The sequence below is a fragment of the Musa acuminata genome, chromosome BXJ3-4 (genome assembly GCF_036884655.1).
Source record: "Musa acuminata AAA Group cultivar baxijiao chromosome BXJ3-4, Cavendish_Baxijiao_AAA, whole genome shotgun sequence".
NCBI lineage: Eukaryota > Viridiplantae > Streptophyta > Magnoliopsida > Zingiberales > Musaceae > Musa > Musa acuminata.
In genome coordinates this window covers 15710993-15724082 of record NC_088352.1, presented here as the reverse complement: position 1 = coordinate 15724082, position 13090 = coordinate 15710993, and the positions used below count along the sequence as shown (strand labels likewise).

General features: G+C 41.4%; 1 non-coding gene across 1 annotated transcript; it reads right to left on the bottom strand.

The window, feature by feature from the left end:
• Positions 1–1432: 1432 nt before the first annotated feature.
• LOC135637436 (U6 spliceosomal RNA) lies at positions 1433–1540 on the bottom strand. The gene has a single exon (XR_010496282.1). It is a non-coding gene; the product is annotated as a U6 spliceosomal RNA (small nuclear RNA).
• Positions 1541–13090: the final 11550 nt, after the last annotated feature.

Below are 13090 nucleotides of genomic sequence, written 5' to 3'. Positions count from 1 at the left end.
TCTTCTTCAGAGTATAGCTTGCAAATAAAGAATCTATTCTCTAGCATATGAAGATCAAATGACGATATTCCCCATCGAGTTTTGATAAATGAGGATAGTGGGAAATAAGATGTTTTGAGACATACCACATAGCCAACAATCGCCATAGACCATGTCTCAATAGGCTCTGCTAAATCAGTAGTCTCATATACAGCAATCTTTTTATCAGCCTGAACTTCTGGACTAAAGAATTCCAAGCTTAGATCTGGACTTCCAACTGGAGCCTTGAAGAGGCTAGTCCAAGGCCGAGGATTGCTGGAAATGAGAGCAAGCTGTCGCGATCTAGAGCGCGACCTGCTTCGATGCTGCTTCGTCGAAGGAGTTTCTCTCTGGAAAGGATATGGTGGAGGAGCAACTTGGGGGGTAACGGTAGGGAGCCTTGCCATTGTTTCAACCCTCCCGCCATCATCGCCAGCCCTAGGGGCTGTCGCTGCCATGTTTGATCCCTCTTCTGGTCGCAGCTATAGAAACGACACCATTGGGAAAAGCCACTGCTGCAGTATATTAGATCGCTGCTACAGTACCGTCGCCCTAGGGAGATCTGGTCGCTGCTACAGTATCGTCGCCCTTGGGGAGAAGCCGACACTGCAGGAGATAAGTATTAGGATCAAGAGCACTAAGAGGGGGGGGGGTGAATTAGTGCTGCGGAAATCTTTCAACGATAAAACACGTACGAACGATAAAAACGATTACGGTGTGAAAGCTGATTCTAAGATTACTTTAACGTAAGATCAAGTGAGATGACATTAAAATCAATCTATGAAGGCAGTTTGCAGTTATGATGAAAACCAGAATATAAGCGCAAACTGAAATACGACGTTCGTACGAAGAAGCTGATTTACGTCTAAGTCCTGATTCGTAAATCACTTGATTAGGCGAGATACAGTTTAAGCAAGGATATAAAGGCAGTTTGCAGTATGATTGAAATCAAATCGTAAACGCAAACTAAAATATAAAGCATCCTGCATCACTCAAAACGCAGATTAAATCATAAACATATATCAAGTAGTTTCATCATCAAAATACGTGATTCAACAATAAGATCGCTGCTACAATACTATCGCCCGTGGGAGAGAGCCAACGCTGCCGGAGTTAGATCGCCCTAGGGAGATCTGATCGCCGCTACAGTATAGTCGCCCTTGGGAAACAACCGATGCTGTAGGAAATCAGATCATCGCTATAGTACCTACGGAGATCTGGTCGCCGCTATAGTGTCATCGCCGCTACAGTCATCGCCCTAGATCTAGTCGCCGCTACAGTGTCGTCACCGCTACTGTACCATCGCCCAAGATCTGGTCGCCACTACAGTGTCGTTGCCGCTATTGTCCGTTGCCCTAGATCTTGTCGCCGCTACAGTACCATCGCCGCTATGTTTGGATAGCATAAAGCTTTCTAAAATTTGGACCATTTCTCGATTTGTGCGTGTCATCCTTGCGCAGGGGCCATACTAATCTTCTCAGTGTCATCTTGCATGAAATGCACTCCATACCTTCAGTAGGGCACTCTGGATTCCTAAGAACCTACAAAAGAGTGAAGCAACATTTTTATTGGAGAGGGATGAAAAAAATTATTGTTGAATATGTGGAACAATGTGATGTATGTCAACAGCACAAGGGTGAAACTGTGGCAAATCCAGGGAAGCTACAACCACTACGCATACCAGACTCAGTGTGGACTGACATCTCCATGGACTTCATTGAAGGGCTGCCATCTTCCAAAGGTAAAAGGACGATTCTCGTGGTGGTTGATCGACTTACGAAATATGCTCGTTTTTATGATGTGAGAAATCCCTACACTAGTGCTAGTATTGCCCAGATTTTCATAGAAAATATTGTTAAACTGCATGGGATGCCAAGGTCTATCGTAAGTGATCATGATAGGATCTTCACTAGTAAATTTTGGACCGAGTTATTTCAGTTACAAGGCACCAAACTTAAGATGAGCACAGCGTATCATCCACAAACTGACGGCCAAACAGAGGTGGTAAATAGGCGCTTAGAGACGTACCTCCGGTGTTTCGCTAGCGACCGACCAAAAGAGTGGGCGAAATGGCTTCCCTGGGCCGAATGGTGGTATGATACTACGTATCATTCATCTACAAAATGTGCCCCTTATGAAGCATTGTATGGTCGACCAGCCCCTGTGATTCCAAAGTATGTAATTGGCTCGACCAAGGTAGATCAAGTTGACCAAGAATTGATTGATAGGGACAAACTCTTACAACTATTAAAAGATAATCTCTCTACCGCTCAAGCCAGAATGAAGCAGCAAGTCGACACACGACGAAGTGAAAGAGAATTTTCAGTGGGAGATTGGGTTTATCTTCTCCTACAACCATACAAGCAACTCTCTATCAACACTCGAGCCTCCATGAAGCTATCTCCACGTTTTTATGGGCCCTATCAGATCACAGAGCGTATTGGAGCCGTGTCGTACTGACTTAAATTACATGAGGATGTCAAATTTCACCCTGTCTTCCACGTATCATGCTTAAAGCCCAAGTTGGGAGAACACGAGTCACCCTAGATCCAACTGCCCAACGCAACTGAGGATGGAGTTATTCAAGCCCAACCACAAGCCATCCTCGAACGCAGGATCGTGCTGCGTTGCGGACATCCCTCTACTGAAGTACTAGTGCATTGGAATAATCTACCAATTGAAGACGCCACATGAGAACCATATGAGGAGCTGAAGACCCGGTTCCCTAAGTTCATGGAATCTCAGCCTTGAGGACAAGGCTGATTTGAAGAGGGCGGGTCTGTTAGGACTCTAGCTAGGAGAGTCCTAATTGAGAGGGTCATTCTGTTAGGACTCTAGCTAGGAGAGTCCTAATTGAGAGGGACATTCTGTTAAGACTCTAGCTAGGAGAGTCCTAATTGAGAGGGACATTCATGTAGGAGGTTTTTTCTTATAGAAGAATTAGGAGTTGTAAGGGAATAGGAGTCTTGAGTAGGAGTCCTATTAGGAGTTGGTTAGAAGTAAGAGTTTTAAGTAGGAGTCCAATTAGGAGTTAGGGTTTAGAAGCCCTATAAATAGCCATGTATTCCTTCTCTTTTGATAAGCAATAAATGAATTTTCCTGCATCCTTTGAGCAGCAACTTGGAGGGAGGAACCCCTATAGAGTTCCAAGGAGGCTGATCCCCTAAAGAGATCAACCCCAAGTTTAGAATCTGCAAGGGTTCTATCAGTAGATCGGTGGATGTAGGCTACGGTTTAGGCTTGTTTTGTGGCTATTTTGGGTTCAGTTTGAGGGTGTGGTTTGGTAAAGTTTTAGGGCTGTAGATGAAAGTTTTGGATCTATGGTAGATGGTAGCAAAGGTTTGATAGAAATAAGTTGAAGTTGCAGCAAGTATGTGCTGTCTTGTAAGAGTAGAATTGTCGTCGAAGAAACAACGGTTTCTCGACGTAATTTCCACCAAAAACTTGAGAGAATTGAGGTGGTAATTGATAGCATCATCACAATTTATATGACAGCAAGGATATCTACTTTAATCAAGAAAATTTCGATAGTATAACAGCAAAGAAATTGGTGCAAGTTGCGATTGCAGAATTCTCGTCGAGAAATTTCAGCGGGTTACGATGAAAATTTGCAGCAACACAAAATCATTTTTAGAGATGAATTTCTTAATAGATCAATCATACATGGAAGCTAAGATGATCTATGAAGTGTATAAGAAATTTCATTCAAAAAAGATTACAACTAGATGGGTTAAGGCAACAATATGTGGCTGAAATTATCTGCAGCACAGATTTTTAAGTATAGCAGATTGGACGTAAAAGATCAGTGGTTTATATTGAGAATTTTTTGATGAAACAAAAGGGAATTCCACTGTTAGGAAGTCTCAAAGATGTCATAAAAATTTCGTAGAAATTTGGATAGAAAAAGTATAGTAGCAAGATAAAAAAAATGGTGCTATGCGGCTAGAATTCTGCAATGTATCTTTCGTCGTAGAGATGAAAACTTTGTGACGAAAAGTTTATGCTGCAATATAGGAACAATTATTTTTTTTTAGATTTTTGAATAAGGATAACTAAATTGCAGCAGCAGTAAGGTAGGAAACCAGAACCTGTTGCAATTCACAGGGAGATCAAAGGATGATCCGCGGTGGTGGAGATGATGGCGGAATTCGACAACGATCTTTTAAGCAATTATGGGAATTGCTTTGGACGGTTGTGGAGGGTTGATGGATGGCTGTGGAAGGGCAGCGAGACACAAAGAAAGTTGCTCTGATACAAGGTGTTAGAACCCTTGCAGATTCTAAATTTGGGGTTGATCACTTTAGGGTATCGGCCTCATTGGAACTCTATAGGGGTTCCTCCCTCCAAGTTGCTGCTCAAAGGCTGCAGAAAAGATTCATCTATTACTTATGAAAAGAGGTGGAATGCATGACTATTTATAGGGCTTCTAAACCCTAACTCCTAATAGGACTCTTACTTAAGACTCCTAATTCTAACCAACTCCTAATAGGACTCCTAATCAAGACTCCTACTTCTAACCAACTCCTAATATGACTCATACTCAAGATTCCTATTCCTTTACAACTCCTTATTCTTCTCTAAGAAATAACCTCCTAACCCTAGCCGGCCACTTCACCTCTTTAATAGGGGTCGGCTTAGGTAGGTTTTACATGAATGTCCCTCTCAATTAGGACTCTCCTAGCTAGTGTCCTAACACGTTGCCCATGGGAGAAAGCCAACACTGCAGGAGTCAGATCGCCCTAGGGAGATCTGGTAGCCGCTACAGTACCGTCACCCTTGGGAAACAGCCAACGCTGTAGGAAATCAGATCACCGCTATAGTACCGTCACTCTAGAGAGATCTAATCGTTGCTATAGTGTCGTCGTCCGTCGCCCGTGGGAGAAAGCTAACACTGTAGGAGTCAGGTTGCCCTAGACCTGGTCGCTGCTACAGTGTCATCGCCGCTACAGTATCATCGCCTTAGATCTGATCTCCGCTACAGTATTCGCATGTGATATTGTTATTCTAGTGGAAACAAAAATTAAACCCACTCAAGAGATTATGTTTCAATCCATCAACTAGTAAGACATCATCAATAGAAAATTTTAATTTATTACCTATGGTTCCCTTGCCAAATTGCCTTGGTTGTTGTATCTGAAGGTGACGTACCCTTCTTCTTCGCTAGTGAGCATAGAGAAATGAGATGGATCTCCAGTCATATGTCTTGAGCATCCACTATCGAGATACCATCTCTTGCTCGTAGCTTGTGATGGTGTATGTTTCTACAAGAAGGGATTATTTTTAGGTACCCATTTTCTTTTGGGTGCCTTAAAAACTGAACTGACTTGTTCATCATATTGCATAGAATTGATCATAGTTCCTTTAGGAACCCAAATTAGTTTGTTCAGACTAATTTTCTTGAATGGACATTTATAAGTTTTTTGTCCATATTTGCAACAAAAGTTACAATTGCTTTGATGCCGAACATGTAAGACAGGGCCTTTAATGAAGGTGGTTGGATTTTGGTGAGGACTTCTCACAAATCCGATTCCACTTCTTTTAGGAACGTGACCCTTATTTGTAAGGATCATGTTTAAAGACTTATTACCAACCTCGAATTTCTTCAAGGTGTCCTTAAGTAGCAAGTTCTCATTTTGGAGAGTTTTTAGATCATGTCATTCAATACATGGAGCTAAACTATCATGAAATTTATACTAGTCATAGGTGCCCGGCAAGCCAATCACGTGAGTGATGGCACGTGTGACTTGATACAGAATCTTTTTGCTTATTATATTTTGGCATATATCACTTTATAACTATTGCATAAATGCATATATATATTGTGATGTCCTTGGATTTGTGCAATGGGAATCAGATCGTGATGAGATCACGATAATGAGATCGATTCACCTTTAAACACATATCCTAAATAATCTCGGTCATAGGTTATTCGAGAGGGACATCGTGATAATCGGACAGACTGGTGTGTTGTATACCCATCCATATGTTGGATGCAGTTGGTCTCATAGCTGCTCATGTAGGGACACTAGGGATACAGTACAGGTGCTCATTAGAGAATGAGTTCACTGATTGATCCGCTTACGGAATGTTGGATGGTTGATTATGCCTTATTGTCAGACAGCAATTTCGTAGTCCTAGTGGTGTATTTGGTCCTTAGACTTGAGACACCAAGGATGTCCTGTATGAGTGCTCCACTCTTTGATACCAGACTTATAGGTTTGGCTATCCCAAATCTTGTACAACTGGTCATTGGGAGTGGTAGTCGACTTTACGAGGGCTATTGAGTGTCGATAGAGGATCATCCACTCTCGGCGTCATGAGAGGAATATCCCATGTGTTCTTGCTCAGACAAATCCCTAGCCAGGGTCATTCGGGTTGAGAGAGAAAGAGTTCTTTGGGAGAATCCGATTAGAGCAAGACTCGAGTAGAAACCGTATGGGTCTGACAGCACCATGCTCGATATACGGTCTTTAGGATATTAGATGGATGAGGGACTACAGGTACACGGTAACTGAGGACAGACAAGTCCAATTGATTGGATTCCCCTGTATCGTTTGGGGAGTACGACGTAGTGGCCTAGTACGTCTGTAGTCGATGAGTCAAGTGAATTATTACAGAGATAAAAATTCAGTGAGTTAGAAGGAGTTCTGACAGGTATGACTCACGGCCAGCTCGATATTGGGCCTAGAAGGTCACACACATATGGTAGGCATTGCGATGAGTAGAGGTTTGGATATGAGATATCCGACGGAGCCCTTGTCTTATTGGATACCGATCCAATACCCACTAGGGGAGGACCCATTAGGGTTTGACAGGGGACCTCTATAAATAGGAGGGATTCAGAGCCTCATAGGCTAGAGTATTTACGTGTCTTTCCTATTCTCCTCTCCCTCTCCACCTCAGAGCAGGCCTGGAGGTCGCAACACTGCTGTGTGGATCACCGCTAGAGAGGAGGACGCTTGACCTCCTTCACCCTCTCCTAAGGATTTGCAAGGAAATAGGGATATACGATCTCCCTAGGTAACACAATCTACGCTATACGCAGTTTTGAGTTTCGCAGATTTTGCGCACCAATCTTCGCACGACGATGAACATCTTTTTGGAAATCGGGGATTTTGTTTTCTTGTTCTTCCGCTGCGCATGTGATGTCGCCCCCAAGATTTCCCAACAATTTAGTCTTTAATTAATCGAAATCACAAGTGAGACTATCATGCTCCTTTTTTAGTAATTTATATTTTCTACTAATTGTCTTACATTTATCAAATAACTCATGTAAGGCATTTAATAATTCATGATATGGTAAATTTGCATCAATTAAATCCGTTACCTCTTCTCCGATGGCCATTAGGGCGTAATGAGCAACTTGCTCGGTGTTGGACTCCTCTTCTTCGGACGTGCTTGAATCATCCCACGTTGCCTTGAGCGCCTTCTTCTTTGATGTTCTCTTTTTGGCTTGAGGACAATCGTTCTTGTAGTGTCCCGATTTTTTGTACTCATTGCAAATCACTTGTCCTTCTTGTGTTCAAATTTATTTTTTGTATTATTTATAAATTTATTCTTTCTTAAATATTTTTTAAATTTTTGAGTCAAAAGTGCAATGTCATTGTCACTGTCCTCATCACTTGATGTTCCTTTCAAGTGATATTCTTGTGATGTGAGGACAATCATTCTTGAGCTCGTCATGAGCTTGACATGTCATTTCGTAGGTCATTAGAGACCCAATTTCTTCTTCAAGAGGGAATGTTTTAAGGTCTTTGGCCTCTTGAATGGCCATAACTTTTGGATCCCAACTTTTTGGGAGGGATCTTAAGATTTTAGTTACTAGTTCAAAGTTAGTAAAATCTTTACTAAGAGCTTTGAGTCCATTGATGACATCCATGAACCGGGTGTACATGTCTCCGATGGACTCACTTGGTTTCATTCGGAAAAGTTCGTAAGAGTGCATAAGGATGTTGATTTTGGACTCTTTCACTCGGCAAGTGCCTTCATGAGTGACCTCAAGAGTTCTCTAAATATCAAAAGCCGAATCACAAATTGAAACACGATTAAATTCATTTTTGTCTAGTGCACAAAACAAGGCATTCATAGCCTTTGCGTTTAAAGCAAAAACCTTCTTCTCCGATTCATTCCATTCGCTTATCGGAAGAGAAGATTTTTGAAATCCGTTTTCGACAATAGTCCAAAGCTCAAAATCCGTGAAAATGAGGAAGATTCTCATACGAGTTTTCCAATAAGTATAATTCGACCCATTAAACATGGGTGGACGTGTGATAGAATGACCCTTATGTATGCCGGAGTAAGCCATCTCTCTTGGGTATCAAACCAAATATGAGAGTAAGCCTTGCTCTGATTACAATTGTTAGGATCGGAGCGGCACTAAGAGGGGGGGTGAATTAGTACAGCGGATTAAAACTTTGGTTTCGACAAATCTTTTGATACGATAAAAACCGAACTTGAAAGGCTTAACTTGAATGCGTGTTCGTAAAGGTATGCAGCAAACGTAATGAGGAAATAAAGCACGTAAGAATGTTTGCAGTAATGTAAATAGCAATAAGAAAATGCAAACCAGAGATCACACCAATTGTAAAGTGGTTCGGTCAAATGACCTACATCCACTTGCGAGACCCTCTTCGATGAGGCTCCCACCTTCCACTAGCAAATCTCTTGAAGGGGAAGGGCAAATACCCCTCTTACAACCTTTTACAAGCGGTTCACACTCTTACAATTTTTCAGCAAGAAAGAAGGAGGTGAACACTCTAGCAAATTGAAAACAAGACTTGCTATGACTTTTTTAAGACCTTTCTCTCAATCAATTGCTTCTGCAAAAGTTGTAATCTCAGCTGAGAATTGAGGGGTATTTATAGGCCTCAAGAGGATTCAAATTTGGGCACCAAAATTTGAGTTCTCTTTGGTTCCCGATACTGGCAGTGCCACCACTTGTCAGTGTCTGACATTGACAATGTACTAGCGGTACCACTGCCCAACCAAGCAGTGCCACCGCCCAGCCAGGCGGTGCCACCGCCCAGCCAGGCGGTGCCACCCCCCAGCCAGGCGGTGCCACCCCCCAGCCAGGCGGTGCCACCGCTTGGCTCTCGGGTGCTGGGCGGTGCCATCACCCAGTGTGGCAGTGCCACCGCCAAACCCTTCGGTTCACAGGTTGGGCTTTAAGTTCAGCCCAAACCAAGTCTAATTTTGGGCCCAGTTGGCCCCTAACCAGGATATAGGATTATCTTTTAATCCTAATCCTAATTTCATGTGAACTACATAACTAAAAACATCCCAAGCAAGTTTTCCACTGTGAACTTCGAGTCTTATTCCGGCGAGCTTTCTGACAAACTTCCGACGGACTCCCAGCAAGCTCCCGATCTTGTTACGACTTCAACGAGTAGCCAAGCCTACTTGGTGATCTCCGCGAACCTCCGACGATCTCTTCGGTGAACTTTAGAAAATTTCGACATATTCCCGATTTCTTCTCGATTGGTTCCGACAGCATTTCCGACGATTCTTCGGACACTTAAACGTCCAACGAACTTGACTCCGGTATTCTTGCATTATGTTTTCTGGTTATCGTAGTTAATCCTGCATACTTAACCCAATAATATGGATTAGATCAATTAACCCATCAATTGATTTTTTCATCAAAATCCGAGATTCAACGCCCCCCACTTTTTCATTTGGGCACCAAACAATATCAAAATTTCCAATAAAAATCCAAGGTATATTGAAACAACCATTTGCAATATTAGTCAGGTTAGACCAAAGAGTATTTCTTTTTTGCATACTGTTTGAAGCATATATACCAGTGAAATTGAACTGAGAGCTAGTCTTTTTGTCTTCCACCATCAGATGGATGAATTGATCAGTAGCAGAAATAAAACAGGCATGAATAGAGTTAGAATACCATAAGACCCATATTCTACCAAAAGTTTCATTAGAGTCATTGGTAAACAATTCTGTGTCCGGCCATATTAAATTCTTTTGAGCTTGGTCTCGCGATTGTTTAATTTTCGTTTCCACTAGAATAACAATATCACATGTGGCATACTTGATTATTCTGTTGTGCTCCCAGCATTTCTCAGGCTTATTAAGTCCACGAACATTTCAGCATGTAATATTCATTAGTAATAAACAAATGGAAAATGTAGTAAGGTATTCAGCCTACGACTTTGGATGGAGTGTACCATCCTTTTTTTTATCCTTCGGTTTTGCATTTTCCTCTCGCACAATATCCTTACCTTTTATGGCTTTATTCCTATATTTATCCACTTCATCTATAGCTTGCAGATGTTTAAACTTTAAAAAACCTTGAATCTTGTGGTCTTCGTTGGTAGGGTTTGTTGAAGCACGATATGATTGTTGCGGCACAATATCCTGGTTAGTACTTGTTGGAGCAACCTGGCTAGAGAGGTTTGTTGGGGCATGAGTTTATTGAGGCAGAATATGTGACGCCCCTCAAAATATCTATGATATTAAAAATTTTCATCACAAATCCATCCAGGATCTAAACTAACATTTGAGGACACTGAAAAATATTCTATCAAATTCATATCTATAAAACCTATGCAGTTTATAATCATGTATCACATCACTCGATAATTCACATTTATAGCAACCCAAACAAACTTAACAAACATAAACAACATTTATAAATCCGCAAGCTAAGTAATTTATACAATCATAACTCCAACCATTTACCACAAGTTGGTCAACAGTTTCTTCTTGTTGCATACAAAGGGAGCATCGGTTAACATGATAAATACCTCTTCTTTTCATATTGTCTATTGTAGGTAGTTTATTGAGAAGGGCCTGCCATGTACATAAGGAATGTATTTGTGATCCTGGTCGTTCCCATGTCCAACTGCTTGGGACCCACTTGTTATTTCTTTGCTTAATTTGATTCCATGCGGATGTGGCACTAAATTTGCCATTGTCATGAGGCCAAATAAGTATATCTGAAGAGTTGTTCCAGATTGGAATAGCTATGATAGTCGGCCAAAGGGATAACATTTTGGGAGAAATAGGATTAGGGAGACACAAGGTACCGTTAGCAATGAACTAGGAAACCTTCCAATCTTTGGGAGCCCCAAGATCTTTTCGTATTACGTCGTCATATAATTGAAATATATTCTTCCCATTCACCCAAGGATCGTACCACATATTAATACTAGTTCCAGAAGAGATTGCATAAGAAATGTGTTTGATTAGCCAATTCCTTGCCTTAAAAATTCCTTTCCAAGCTACAGAGTGGTATGTTCTTGTTAAAATTTCCCAGATTGATTCCTTTGAAAGATACCTAGCAGAAACCCATTGTGACCATAAGGTATACAAAATATGAAACATAAGCTCAGACGTCATACCCTATTAGAACCCTTACAAATTCTAAACTTTGGGTTTATCTCTTTAGAGGATCGGCCTGTTTGGAACTATATAGGGGTTCCTCCCTCCAAGTTGCTGCTCAAAGGCTGCAGAAAAGAGTTATCTATTGCTTATCAAAAAAGGAGGAATACATAACTATTTATAGGGTTTCTAAACCCTAACTCTTAATAGGACTCCTACTTATAACCAACTCGTAATAAGACTTCTACTCAAGACTCCTATTCCTTTACAACTCATAATTCTTCTCTAAGAAACAATCTCCTAACCCTAGCTGATCTCTTCACCTCTTTAATAAGGGTCGCTTTAGGTAGGTTTTACATGATTGTCCCTCTCAATTAGGACTCTCCTAGCTAGAGTCCTAATAGACCCGCCCTCTTCAAATCAGCCTTGTCCTCGAGGCTGACGATTCATGAATTTTGAGAATTTGATCTTCAAGTCGTCATAGTTCTCCCAAGTGGCATCTTTTATTTGTAGTTTCACCTATTAGCACTTTAGTAGTTGGTCATCGTCGTCGAGTCACGATCGTCGATCAATAATGGTACTTGGTTGGGTCTGGAGTTCTCCTTGGATTGTCATATTTGGCGGGTTACTTTGGGCTGTCTCCAAGCACCTATTTACAACTTTTGTTTGGCCATCAATTTATGGGTGATATGCCGTACTCCTTTTCAATTTAGTACCCTACATATACAATAAGTTTGTCCAAAATCTACTCATGAAGATGCAAGAAGAATTTATCATAAGCACAATGCATCCCTTATAGTGTAATTTTTTTGAGTCCCAATTGTAATAAGCCACGGAGCTTGGTGCTTCCTCCAAATTTTTTATAATCTTACTAGTCTCTGAATCTTCCTGCCATTCCATCTTAATATCCTCAAGGAAGTCGCTAGTTAGAAGTGAAACTACCGAAACTTTAGCTTGCTCGAGTAGCTGCGAAAGTGCATCTGCAAGAATATTCTCTTTCCCCTTTTTGTAAGTTATTTCATAATCAAATCCAAGAAGTTTTATAACCCATTTTTGCTGCTCAGGGGATGATATCTTTCGCTCCAAAAAGTACTTGAGGCTTTTATTGTCGGTTTTAATTTGAAATCGTCGACCAATCAACTAGGCTCTCCACCTCGTTGCTGCGCGCACAATGGCGAGCATCTTCTTATCATATATTGATTTATTTTGATGAGAGGGAGATAATGTCCTACTAGTGTATGCAAGTGGTCGATCATCTTGCATGAGAATGGCTACAATTCCGACTCCAAATGCGTCAACCTCAATAATGAAGGGTTGGTCGAAATCTGGTAGTGTTAGCACCGGCGTCGTCGTCATGGCTGCCTTAAGTTTGTCGAAGGAAGCGGAGGCTCTGTCCAACCATTGGAAGACATCTTTTTCCAGTAAGCAAGTAAGTGGTGCATGTTAGGATCGGAGCAGCACTAAGAGGGGGGGGGTGAATTAGTGCAGCGGATTAAAACGTTAATTTCGAAAAATCTTTCGTATGATAAAAACCGAACTTGAAAAGCTTAACTTAAACGTCTGTTCGTAAAGGTGTGCAGCAAAGGTAATGAGGAAATAAAGCACGTAAGAAGGTTTGCAGTAATGTAAATAGTAATAAGAAAATGCAAACTAGAGATCATGCCGATTTTAAAGTGGTTCGGTCAAATGACCTACATCCACTTGCGAGGCCCTCTTCAATGAGACTCCCACCTTC